Source organism: Drosophila arizonae, chromosome 4 (assembly GCF_054131065.1).
Source record: "Drosophila arizonae isolate 15081-1271.41 chromosome 4, UAZ_ARI_1.0, whole genome shotgun sequence".
NCBI lineage: Eukaryota > Metazoa > Arthropoda > Insecta > Diptera > Drosophilidae > Drosophila > Drosophila arizonae.
The window spans coordinates 21,849,731-21,863,875 of record NC_142924.1 but is presented as its reverse complement, the minus strand read 5'-3'; the positions used below and the strand labels follow the sequence as shown (position 1 = coordinate 21,863,875).

Genomic DNA, 14,145 nt, shown 5'->3' with positions numbered 1-14,145 from the left:
TGTATATAGTGTGTTGATGCTTTCTCTCTTAATTTGTGTAATGAATATGATGTTTGCTGCCAATTCAAGCGTTTCACAAATTTTACCGTTTATGTAACTGCTTTTCAGCGCGTTGCAAAAAATTGGGTAACTTTTTTACCTCCTGCCCAAAAGCCTTCAATTTGTCACAATATTTACGTAGAAATATTTGCCAGCAATGCAGCAAAAAGAATCACAAGACTTCTAAGAGCTGAGCACTGCATGAAATGGAAAAAGAACTCACTCAATTCACTTAACTCACTCACACTCGCTCACTCAACTCGATTCTCACTCGGCGATGTTTTCGTTGCAGCGCGCAGAGCTCAGCTTCGGGTTGGAGGCAGGGAACTGCATCGGGTGTGCCGATTGCTTGATTGACGACTCGTGTGGAGTCGAGCGCTTATCAGCAGATAACCTGTTGGCTAACGGGAACGCCGGCGTGAGCGTTGCTGCTGCGGCGGCGTCGTGACGTCGTCGTCGCCGTCGTCGTTGTCGGCGTCGTCACACACGGCGTATGACAGCACAGAAAGTGCGAACGCGCTGCCAACGACGAGTCGGTTCGAGCTCGAGGCTGTCGTCAGTTGCTTGTGTTTCCTCGTTGGCGCTGGACGCGAAGCGGCGCATGTGAGATAAACATATTCATACAACAAGAATCAGCTACAAATCTCTTAGGCTCATTCAGACAAACAGAACATTTGACGCGTGTTCGTTGCGTATACGCCGCATTCGCCTAGCCAAGGTGCTCAAGGTGCCAAGACTCGCGCGTGATTCTCGCCCGTGTGACAGCTGAGCGCGAATAGCCAAAAGCGCCACAAATACAAATTCAAGTCAAGAGCAAGTGCCGGTGCGTGCTCGAGTGCGAATCCGCTACGTTACGGTCCATGGCTGGGTTTGCGGTTCCGTTTTAGTTGGCATTTGGAGGCGACGCGTCGGCTGAGCAAAGCAAATACAACTTTTTGGCTTTGACTTTTGTTGAGCTGCCTGGGCCAGGCCTTCAGCTTCAAGTGCAAGTTAAACACGGGCAACAACTTAACCTCAAGCTTCAAATTAATTCGATTGTCTGCAGGTGGGTAAGCGAATTCCGAAAGGAACTTCAACTAAAAGAGTGTACTCGCTAATAAGTTCGACATATTTGGGATGAACCCAGCCCCAGCCCCAGCTAACTGTAGTCCCAGTTTTTGTACAGAGTGTATTCATTACATCCGCACAAATTCAATTTCCAGTCAACTTTTCGGCTAACCCATAAAGCAAAAAAAAAAAAAGAGAACAGAAAAGGAAAAATAATACTGAAGAAAAGTTTTATTTGTACTCAAAGCGGCACCGACAGCAGACAACTTTCATTTCGGCTGCTTGTTTAGCGACACAACAAACAAGCCAAGAAAAAAAATACAGAAACAGAAAAGAATTTCAAAAAGTCCCATGTTATAAAAAAGTCAAGTGCATCTGGGCCTGGGGAGGGCAAACAAAGGAAATGCGTGAGGAATGAGTTAATTTCTTTTTGATACGGTTTGTTTTTCCTTCAGCTGTTTCTCATTCTCAATGAGCTGCATTCCAGACAGCGACCGTACTTAATTAAATATGCAAATATGCAAATAGTCGGCATTAAGGGGTATGTAAGCGTCGAGCCAATTGTTATTGCAGTGTCAAAGTTGTTGCAAATGAAACGACAATTGAAATGCTTTCAATATGTTTGATTGCTTAGCCAACTATTGATTTGAATTTGCTCCAACTGACAGCAATGTCATCAATTGTAGATTTGAGCATTTATTATAGTGCAGCACACACCCACACACACACACACTCACACACACTCACACACACTCACACACACACTTTGCCTTGATTGCTTTGTCTTTGGCTGTCTCTTAATTCATACGGGTAACAGCTTAATGCTCAAATGCGCAATGTTTTGTTAGAGTAGATAGGTGTGTGTGTGTGTGTGCATCTGAGTACGTGTGTGTGTGTGTGTCGACGCAGTCCCAGTCTGCTTAATAGTGTTTAATTTTAGAACTACTCAGGTTAAGCCCTCCCCACACGTCGGATTGCTCATGTAATATCAGTTATAAATTAAATGCAATGACTCTGCAATTATTTTCACTATCAAATTCAATGTTTCATTTGCATTTATTATATATGCATTAGAATGGAATCATTATATTTAGGTTTATAAATAAAGTATAAGTAAAAGTTATATAATCAAAATAAATCTATCAATTGCTTTATGGCTGATTGCTTAGTAAAAATATAAATAATAATTTTCAAATATTCTTTGCTTATTTCTTATTTCTTACATTTATACGCTTGAATAACAAAACTTTTAATTAAATTTAAAAAAAAAAGAATGGTCTTGGGCTAGACGCACTCGTACTTTCGTTAATATATGTTTTTAAACTTTTATTTGGAAAGCAACTTTAAAAAAGTGGATATACAAAAATGTTAGATATTCGATGACTCTTCAAGTATACAAAAAATAAAAATTTTGTATATAAGAGTTCCCATGTTAAGTCTTCTCCAGCAAACCGTTTTAGCTATATCTAATACGTGCATGAAAAATGCATGAAAGTTTTTTGCCTTCACTCTTTGATTAGAGAATGTTCTTTTTGTTATGGTATAGTGAGTGCTATTCAAAAAGTGAAAACTTTTCTTTTGTGCTATGAATTTATTATTAAAGCTGTGTTAAAAATGAAAACTTTATGCCTTAGTGTTTGTGTTGATTAGAGATTTGCAGTAAAATTGCATTAAAACGAGCTCGAGATGGTGAGACTAAAGGAAAGACAAAGAGAGAGGAAATGAAAAAAACAGAAAGTGTGAGAGAGAGAATGAGGGAGAGAGGGAGAGAGAGAAGGCAAAACTGCAGCTCGATATATTAACTTAAAGATGTGGAAATATAATCAGCATAACCCTAAATAAAGTCTGCCTATTTTTGTTTATTCCTGTGCTTTCATTTGTTTGGCAAATTAATTTTGATATTTCGTTATTATAATCACTATAACTGTAATTGTAGTTACAAATTACTTTGGCTGTCGCATTAAGAGGGCGAATAGTATAAGGCATTGGCAAGCAGCAAGTATGAGTGCTCTGTTCAGAAACATCAGACTAGGAGATACCCTATAGGATGTGCATCTCTTATTGTACACATATGAGTATCTCATTTATCATTAAGATTTACTATAAATTTATTATTAGTTAAAGGTTTTTTTTTTTTTTTATAATAAAGACAGATTAGAAGAAGAAGTTTGTTTTAATAAAAGGGAATTATTAATAGTTTCTTTATTTCAGCATTTGTGATTGTGTTCAATAAACTAGTCAAATTATTGCTGATTTTTATTTATAAATATTTATACTTTTATCAACAAATATATAATTAAACAATTACATGAGTTACATATTCACAATATTTAAAAATAATTATATTTATGTACAAAATATTTAAATCTGAAGCTATGCAGTAGTAGTCGTGTTTGAAGAGATTACTGTATTTATACAGTCCAGAACAGGCAGCTAATAAGAGGAAGGGAAGAGACAGACGGAATACAAATGTTATACTTTACCTACCTGTTACCCCAATTAAAAAAAAAAAAAATTTTTTTTCTCAGAGCTCCCATTTTTAATGGACTTATTGCATTATAAATGGAGCCTTGAAATTACATTCAGTGAAACTTTATTTGCTCTTTAAATAAAAAAATATATATATATATAATTGAATTAAAATATATGTAAAATTTATTTAAATACATTTTTTCTTAATAAAGTCTCAAAATGTCGCATTAAGAATCCATGGCATGCTAAGATAGATAGAGTTTGACTATCAGTCCAATTAAATCAAAAATCGTGCCATTCAAACTATTATCACAAGCCGCAATTGAATTGACATCAAGTCGGGCCAATTCAAAGGGAAAAGTGGTCCATTTTGTGGCCTTGACGAGGGCTGAATAACCAAAGATGGGCAATGACAGTGATAGAGGGTGGGAGCGGGAGATAGGAGAGGGCTGAAAACGCATTTCACTTTGCATATCAATGCGTAACAAGAAAATGGCAAATGGCCGTTGATAGCAGCGAAATTCGCTGAAATCGCACGAACGGAGAGAGGACGAAAATCGCGTTGACTTTGACGTTGATGTTGTCCTTAACGGGGACAAGCCGTCGTGCAAACTGGCCAAGACACGCGCCCAGCTCTGCTGAAGTTACCTGCTGTCCTGCCGTCCTGCCGTCCTGCTATCCCCATGTACTGATGTCCTGATGTATATTTGCATTTAAATCAAACAAGCTGCGAGGCGAAAGTGTTTACTCCCGCTGCATTGACTGTGATAAGTTGTGCAAAGAACTTTCCAACCTTCGTTTGCCTCGCATACCCTGTACTCTGAGCCAGCTAATGTCGCCCCTTTGTCCGCTTTGGTTGTAAATGTCGTGATACATTTGATTTAGCATACTTTGCAGGGCAAGCACCAAGTAAACCTTCCACATTCCACTGCCATGTTTTCTCTGCTCCCTTTTATTGCTGTGTTAGTTTTGCATAAATTATGTATATCGTCTGTCTTCAGCAAGTCGTGGCTGACTATATATATGAATATATAAATGTACAGTTTCAGTCTATATATACATATGTATATATGTACGTTTGGCGGTTAGTGAAGTGGGGCTGGCAAATCGCTCGCAGCTTGAATCTATTTGATTTCTTGCGGTCCGTGCCAAGTCACAGGTGACATTTTTATGGCCAATCTGCGCTGGCAATAAAACGATTGCCTTTTATTTTCGCTCAAGGCCGGGCTCCGAGGCGACGCAGCAGCTGCCACAGAGTAATCTAGTCGGTTGCTCAACGCTTGCGGCCCCGCCACAACATGTCCCCCATTCGGCTGGCCAGGATTTCTAAAAATTTCTCGGGGGAATCGCGGCACACGCATTCGCTCGCTCTCATACGAAATGAGCACTGGGACGGGAGATTCGCTTTCAATTTACTATCCGTCTACGAGTTGGCCAACAACTGGGCACAGTTTTGGTTATGATTTGGATGCAGCTTTGTTTAATATTTTACGCACTCCCTGGGAATTAAGCAGCCCTGGCCGGAGGGAGCCAGCGTGTGCACCAGAATTTAATTACATTTCAATTTAACGAAAGGTTCACAGTGCCCTCCACGGTCACGGTAGATGTTCAGCCAAAATAGATACAGCAGCCGCCACGCGAGTTGCGATCGAACAGGAAATACTCTTCAGTCAAGCATATGAATTTGATATTTATGTATTATTATTTATGAGAATAGGAGCAATAGGAATGGGAAAAAAACTGAGATATAGAATGTTTTCGCCTGTCATTTAATATAAATATGCAAATGGGAAAAATCGGAAAAGTTTAGGAAAAGTTGTAAGCTCAAGAAATTTCCAAGTGTTTTGGTGTTATGGCTTAAATCAACTTGGGCCGAGCTGTGGCAGCTATCCCATCCGTAGAGATTCCATACTTTTGTTTTCGAAATAATCAATGAATTCTCTTAAAATATATTTCCTTCTACATCAGGTTTATATTAAAACTAATTTAGTAGAATAAAGCCTTATTCGAGAAGTACTTAGCTGTTGACTTGAATTTTCCATTTAAGGACTTGCCATTTGATGACTTGTAAAATTCTAGCTTAAAGTTTTCCGCTTGAATAACATTGCCAGAGATCATCATAAAAAACTTTGCTCATTAAAGCGTAGCTAGAATAAAGAGCATTTGCAGTACGGCCTTCAGCACTTGAGTTAACATAGATGGATTTTGGTCATGAGCACGGCACCATCATAATCAACGTGCGCGTTGGCTATGTCGATATCGTTTTTGTCCGCGGTCGCATCGCGGCTCAAATATCATTAAAATGCAAAAATTGATGAGCGCAGCGAGGACAGCATCCAGCTTGCGAGACTTGAGCGAGTGAAGAGAGAGGGGGGAAGGGGGAAGGTGGAAGAAAGGCGCGAGAAGAGGGAAGCGAGAAGGGAATCTAAAGGGGGGCAAGTGTTGCTGAGTGGGTCTGTTTCGTTTGCGGCTGTCGCTGGCGAGGCGAAAGCTGGTGGAGCTGGGCGGTGCTGGGTGGTGCTGGGTGGTGCTGGGCGGTGCTGGGTGGTTGGTGCTTGAAGTGAGCATTTAATTAATTTTGCTTGTTGGCCTCGTGCACTGATTAAAACGCCATTTACAACATTTTGTCTGCATTAAGTCAAAAAGAAGTAATACGCTCATTAATTTGCATAGTCTAAAACCGGAAGGCAGCTGCGATAAGGTTTACGCTGCATTTATATAACAGAGTCGAGAGCGTCCACTGAAGCAGTTTGCATTTTGCTTTTGTAATTAGGCAAAAGAGCCAACTGAGCTCAGTGCGAGTTAGTTTTAATTAAAGCATTTATAATGAGCTTCTGAGCATGCAGCCAGGCTGACCTGACAGGACAGACATGAGAGCCAAGCTTAGCATAAAAAATGAAACATTTGCATGTTGGCTCTTGGCCAAACACACGCACACACATGAAACTTTTGGCCTTATCAAAACAGACTGTTAAATGACCACGCCCCAGAATGGGGCTGATGCTGATGATGCTATTCAACGCTCGACTGCCCAACTATTGCAAATGGCCCAACATTATGTGGGGCTGCCCGACAACCTTTTGTGGGTACTAAAGACATGTGCGCAGTGCACTGCCTTCGATAAGGCAGCAACCGCAGTGATAAGGTTCAAACGAGTACAACAAACCCTTGCTCAAACATAAGTGTGTGTATGTGTGTGCGTGTGTGTGGAATATTTATGGAAGCCATTGTCTTCTGTTTAGCCACAAAGTAGTTGCAATAGCAATAGTCAGCTGGGTAGCTGCAGCAAATGGTCAATTAATAATGGTCACTGGTCCTTGAACCGCACAGCTTTGGCCCAAAGTGCAGCGGCAGCCCTGGGAGTGCAGCAGAAACATAACACTTTAAGCCACAAAAGTTGGCAACAATTTGCGCAATCAAATTCATTGATTTTCATTTGCCTGCCTGGCTGGGTGGGTCTAGGTGGGTCGGTTGGGTGTCTGCTGTGGAGCAACCTTTAGTTGTATTAATATTGGTTTTTATTCGTGCCATGTGCCATGTGCCATCTCCCATGTGCTGTAAGCAGGACAGCAAAAAGGAAAAGCGTGCGACGGCTAAAGGTTGTGCAAACAAATAGCGTCAAAAGACAAGGGAAACTCGCTTCAATGACCAGCCCAGGCAGGCAGTTGGGCAGGTCCTTTGGCGCTGCTGCTCATATTGCCAATGCCAGCTGAAAAGGTTAAACGCCCGGGCAAGTGAGCAATATAAACAATGAAAAGGCACAAATCCAAACAGATAAGAGACATCAATGGTCGGGTTAAACATTAGAGCTGCCTAGATTAGAAAAACTTGAAGGTTCTTGAACTTCGATGACTTTGGCCACGAATCTTTTAAATAAAGAACAAATTTGTATCCTGTCTAGTTTTTGTGGCTTGAGCCGCAAATTCAATATACAAACTTCTCAACTTTGTTGCAGAGAGGGAGAGAGAGAGAGAGAGAGAAAGAGAGAGGGAATGGGGATCGATTTTGTGCGAAGGTAGTTTTAAATGAATTTTCTTTGAGTTGGCACTAGAGAAAAGTTTGGCTCAAATAGAATTTCGTAAGCCTTATGGCTTGCAAAATTATAAATTGGCTTGTTAGACTTTGATCCACATTTTTAGAGTGTGGCCAAATTAGTTATATTTACCGAACGACTACCTTAAGCTCAGCCCAGGCAGGCGCCTTCAGACAAATGTCGTGGAAACATTCAACATTCAACTGGCGTAAAATTCAATTGTTGTCTTTGATGGCTCCGTGGAAAAAAGGGCACAAAGCCAGACTGACAGCGCGACAGACAAACCTATAGACAGATTGATGTAGATAAGTATACGCACGCAGACATGCGGACCTGTCAAGTCCCCTCGTTAGGCAGGCCGCCTGCCATTTGGTAAATTACTCATTTTTATGCACGTTCGCCCCGGAGACCAGCCCCTCACTGCCCACCTCGGGCCCCGCCCCCTGCTTGGCGAATGACACTCAGAGTTCAGCACTGACATCGTGTCCTTGGCATTTCGCTTTCAGCCACGGCTATTACTGCCAGCGCCGAGGCCACATCATCAACTCTCGCTCAGTGCATTGCCACATACATATACATATACATATACATATACATATGCGAATATGAATATGTGAATAGTTCTCAATAGTTTTTGGCTTAGTCGTGCGGCACAACGCAGTGCAACGCATCGCCTGCAGGCAGGCAGGCAGGCAGTTGGACAGCTTGACAGTTCGAGTTCGAGGGATGGACGAATGGACGGACGGATGTGTGCAGCTTATGTGGCATGTCATGGCGCATTTAACCCCAGACTAGCATCTGCCAGCTCTGGCAAAGCATGCCGACATGTTTTCGCTGCCATTCACAATGGTATTCTAGTCAATTTGAATCATCAGCTTTTTGGATTTAACAAGCGGGACGAAAGCAGCACTGACTGACTAAAAGATGCCCACGAAAAACATGTTAAACTCTCTCTAATGAAATATTTAAAATGTCCCCTAGTTTAGAGAGTTTATAAAATGAAATAAAACTAATAATATTATTATAAAAAATTATATTTATTTTGTTAAATCTATATCTAATCAATTCTCATCTACTCAACTTATTTAATTCACTCTCAGCCACAAATTCAATTGCAATCAGTAAAAATTTGGCAAGCTCTTGGCTTATAGACCATCACGTCCACACATAAATCAACTCCACTTAAATTTGGCTATTCAAGGGAATTTAAAATGTAATATCTCATATTTCATGTTGACAACATTAATTCACAATTGTTATTCAAGTTGATTTGTCAGGGCCAAACGCTGTTTACTCAGATTAAAAGCAAATTCTACAAAAATATGTTCCCCCAAATCTTATATAAATTTCTTTGTAACTGCTCCAGAAAACGAAAAAACACAGCGAATGAAAGTCAACAACATTTGATGGCTTATAATTGCCTGGCTACTTGCTGAGTGCAGCATCCATCCGTAATTGCTTTCCATATTCAAATTGTATTTGGGAGATTTACGGTTACACGCCCACAGACCGAAATCCCCAAGCGAGCACAAGGGCAACAAAAGCTTGAAAAGAACAGAGTCCATTGTGGGACAAGTGTTTCGGTCTGAGTGTATTATTTGCGTAGACTTGGCCTTTCAGACTACTTGGCTAAGACTCCCCACTCTCCCTGCACCCCCCAGTCAGTGCACGGCTCGTTGAGCCTTGTCCAAAAGTGGCCCTGTAATTTGTATAAAATTTGCCTTTGGACTAGAACACTCGCAAGTGCGCCGGTGTTGGCAAACATTTCAATTTTCGAATGGAACTCAGGAGCCGAACGACGAACAACGAACAACGAACGACATAGACCAGCCAGGCTTTACGCACAGCCTTATTTACTTTTGCTCGACTTGTTGTTGTTTTCTGTGTGTGTGTGTGTTGTTTGCCAGAGGCATGTGGCGAGGGGGGATTGGTTTCCATTCGGGTCACCCAATATCATGCTCTCGGCCGTAAATTCATGCAAAAACAATCTTATTAATGGCTATAAGAGCCAGCTACCCCGCATGCCCGCACATCGAATGTGTTAATAATGTTTAACTGCGATTTTTTTTTTTTATTGTTTATTTTTTTTTTGCTGTTGTTGCTTTTGCTCTCTCTCTCTCTTCTTTTTAGATTTTTGTTGTTTTTTTGTTTTGTTGTTTTTGTTATCGTTGCCTAGATTTCCTGTTGCTGTCTGCTGTTGTTTGCCAATTTTAGCCATTTAGTTTGATTTCTGCGTTATCTTTATGTGCTATCGCTTATCGTGCGCCGCATACAGCCCGTAATGGGCTTAGCCCAATGGCCCTCGGGCCCAAGAGTGGGCACGACATTTATCACAAAACGCGTGAGCCCCGGGACATATTTCACCGTAGTCTCCTCCGCATAGGCAAATCGCAGTTGATACGTGTAATTGGGGCATTTGAACTTGTGCATTTAGTTTGAAGCACAGCAAGCTTATAATAGTTGTTGCATTTCTTATGAATATTATTATTTATTTATTTTCTGGCTTACGAACCGGTTTCAGAAGTGCCTCTACTTTGCTTGAAAGCCTTTAAATATTAATTGAGCTTGTTTTCTCGGAATGTATGAGTACTTGAAAAATAATCATAGTTTTAAATAAAAACCAGTCAAGTGCAGCTCATGCTTGATTAGTTGTGAACTGAATAATGAACTCTCTGAGAAGTATAAAAAATATAAAAATCAGCTGAATAATTGGTTCAACTAAGTACAACAAAACAGGTATCAAAAGTCTGAAATGAAAATGTATAAAAGAAATATTTATATGTATGTTATATCATATAATAAATGGAAATATTTTATAATTTATTTATTTTTTTTTAGTCTGCTTTATTTAGAATTTATTCTTTCTAATTCTAATTCATATTGGAATTTTAATCTATCAAATTGAAATGAAAATAGTTTTCGCTTTTTAGGGGACTACAGAGACCCACACAAAAAATTTCAATACTCTAGCTCTTAAAGCTTCTCAGATCGACACATTCTTACATACGGACAAACTGACGGCGCTAAATCGACGCTCCTCGCTCCTCGTTATCCTGATCTAAAATATATATACCACACGTGGGTCGGCCACACCTCCTTCTGCTTGTTACATACATTTCACACAACCATTATACCCCGATTTCCCATTTCAATGGGTTCAGGGCATAAAAAGGACAAATATAAATTGTAAATTTCTGTCTTTTTGTGAATTTATTACTATTTTATTCTCGTTTTATTGTTGAATGTTTTTGCAACCAAAAGTTCAGCAATCAAAAAGTTTTATTTTTTGTTTTTTTATTTTTTAAATAACCACAAGCAATAAAAATAGTACTTTATCCATCTATCAGCCGAATCCACAATCAATCAAACGAACACTCACTCATCAGTTACCCAAACAACTGGGTCACTTAGATAACTCATCTACCATGGACAGCGAGACTTTACTTTGCTTTCCATTTGTTTCGAGTACACAATTATTAAACAATAAACTGTGCAACAAATTATTATTACTATGTATATTTATATTTATTTACTTTTGTATTTATGCGCATTCATCTAGGGTGTTTTCAGTTCGTTGCTCCGTTGGAATTCCATATATTTATTTTGATTATTTTCTTTCGAATGCTTTGCAATTTTGTGTACAATTAATGAGGAATATATATCATAAAAGTCAAATGCAAATAATGAGTAACTTAAATGTTTAATAACTTGCCCTCATTGTGGGTGCAAAAGTGAGTGCGAGTGTGAGTGTGAGTGCGAGTGCGAGTGCGAGTGCATTGTGCGCTTAAATGGAAATAAATTCTCTAATTAGTTGTTGAGCACATAAATCAGCAAATAAATATTCCCATCGCAGTTCCCACAATTATATATATGATGGAATCAGCAGTTCTGTCTGTCTTTATAAGAGTGTTTGTGGGTGTGTGTGTGTGTGTGTTTGTGAATATGAATAGATATTCACATATGAATAATGTACGAAATTTCAACAATTTGCAAAGTGCTCTTCGCTGTTGGGTCACTCGAGCGGAATGGGGCAACAATTTTAAGTGGTTGCCGTTGTGAATTTTAATTAAATTTTCGATTTCGATTCGATTTGATGCGAGTCGATGCGAGGCGAGACATTGTGATGTGATGAGAAACGATGCGCTATGCCTTGACACTGACATTAAACACATGTTTACAATTCCGTCACTCGATTGTCCAGCTGTGCGTCTGCACATTCATCCATCAAGCGTTCAGTAATTTCTTTGATGCGTGCCAAAACTTTTCAATGCAAAAACTCGCAGAAGCAAGCCAAAAGTTTCTATCAGAAACTTTGTAATTGATTATCATAAAAATAGCCAAGTTAATTAGAAGAAACTGTTAAAAGGCGTGCACTCCCCATCATCAGCAGCAGCAGCCGCAGCAACATCTGCATCAGCATCATTATCATCAGCATCATGATGAAGAGCCAACTGGGCATAGATCATTCGTAGCAGCTGAATACTTCGGACTGGGATATTGGGCTACTGCCATCATTAGTGGAATTTATGGCCAAGTTAATGGCATAGTTCACTGTGTGTGAGAAATGGCTTAAAAAGTAGTTAAGGCTCTCGTTGCTCTCTGCGGCTGTGGCCAGAATACTCTTTTTGCTTTAAATACAATCCGAGTTGAAGCATTGAGCACGCCATCGTTGCTCTATAACAAATGAAAGTTAAGTGGATGGAATATACATATATATTGGCTGACCATATTCGAATAAACAATCGTGTTGGCCGCTTAAGTCAAGTTTGGGCAATCAATTTAAGAAATTTAGTTGCATTTTCTTCCTTTGCGTGTTGCTGAATAACTTTGCTTTTATTTATTACACATACTTTGCATGACATGAAAAGAATATTCTTAGAATATGTGTTTCCTTTTCACTGATTCCTATCGAAAGGAATGCTGCACAAAACAAATGTGAAATATATTGTTCTATAGATCATGGTGAGCTCATCTTCAATTTGGTTCAATATTATTAATATCGAATAAAATTCATCTTGAGACTTGATTTCCTCAGGACAACTATCGCAATATTGATAAGCTGGATAACAATCACATAATGAGGGACTAGAAGCCTAGTACTATTGACATGAAACCAACTCCAACATGAATACAGAAAATGATAAACACGCATCACTTAACCCTCCATTGACCATTCTACTTTTGATGCTACCAGCGTACTTTGAAAGAGACTTAGCCCCTAATCATATCTTGTTTACTAAATGGAATCGTGCTTATACCTAAATATGTATTGTCTTTGCAATTAATATGTAGTAGATACTAAAACTCCAATGCCAACGCGTAAAATAAAAGTGTTAACACATAACATAAGCAAAACTAATATTAATATAAAAAAAATAAATATAATATAATTATAATAATATTGAATTTCGTCAGCATAACTATTAGCGCTATAGAGCTAACTCACTGTTAAAAGACTTTGGATGTTACAAAAAGATCAGTTCCTTTTACGTTTAACTAACAATAAGTAAATTTGTAGAATTTCTAATAGCTGAACAGTTTTTTTTTTTTTTTTTTTTTTTTTTTTTTTTTTTTTTTTGTGAGTTGCATATAATTTTAGCAGAATGTCGTCCCGCTGTTAACTTAACAGACCGCATAGCCTTCTCACTCTAGCACATGGAATCACACGCGAAAGGCAATTGGACGAATAGATTAATTTTTTTACAAAACAATAATTGATCAAAAGCAGGCTACAAATCTACATATTGATATGTGGCCTCAATGAACAATTTTAAAGTTATTTTTATTATACTTTAAGATTTATTATGTAGTTATAAAGCCATAGCTCTACAGTAGTTCAAATGTGTCTACACTATCATTTATATATTTTAATTTTTATTGCAGCTTATTTAATGCTTTATTTCTCTCATAAAAAATATAAAAATTCAACTCAGAATTCCTGTAGCCACCATCTAGATACATGGCTCTGACAAGTAAAGCAATAAAAGAAAGTGTCTGACAAAGTGTGTAGGGAGAGTGCGAGAAAGTTGAGAAAGTAAAAGTGAAAAGCCAAGTCTCCTTCCGAGAAATTCCTCCTTCTACTCCAAAGGGTCAGCCACGTAGACCAGAGCCGCCTCCTGTCCCTTTCGATAGACCAAGAAGGGAAATCCATAAAAGCTTCACGTACGCCTATAAGTAGGCAATAGATGTTGTTGCTATGAGTACAAGCAGAGGGACTTCTGTGCGGCTGGCAGCTATGCGAAGCAATGCTTCACCTATACAAAATACAAAGAAGAGGAAACATGAAAACATAAAGTAAATCCCATTAAAGTAAGCGGTTGGCTGTGACACCGATGCCTCGTTTCATTACAGCGCAGCTTCATCTGGAAGATAAATCGTTCCGAAAAAAATGGTGACAAATGCATCAAAATTAAAATTACCAAGTGGCGCAGCTTACGCTACCAGCACCGGCTGTCGAATTGTCGGGCAGTCGGACAGTTGGCAGGATGACACACTCAAGCTGCTTTGTGCTGCCTTGTTGGTAGAGATAATGTGCGGGATAAGCAAGATGACAA

The 14,145-nt window shown here is 39.2% G+C and overlaps 1 protein-coding gene across 2 annotated transcripts in view; it reads left to right on the top strand.

The window, feature by feature from the left end:
- Nucleotides 1-452: 452 nt before the first annotated feature.
- Nucleotides 453-14,145, top strand: part of sNPF-R (short neuropeptide F receptor) — a 40,525-nt gene continuing 26,832 nt past the window's right edge. Inside the window, exon 1 of one of the 2 annotated variants that reach the window (XR_016269645.1) lies at nucleotides 453-1,084. The gene's annotated coding sequence lies outside the window, so the exon portion shown is untranslated. The remainder of the gene's footprint in view (nucleotides 1,085-14,145) is intronic. The other variant, XM_018008582.2, reaches the window with a different exon arrangement.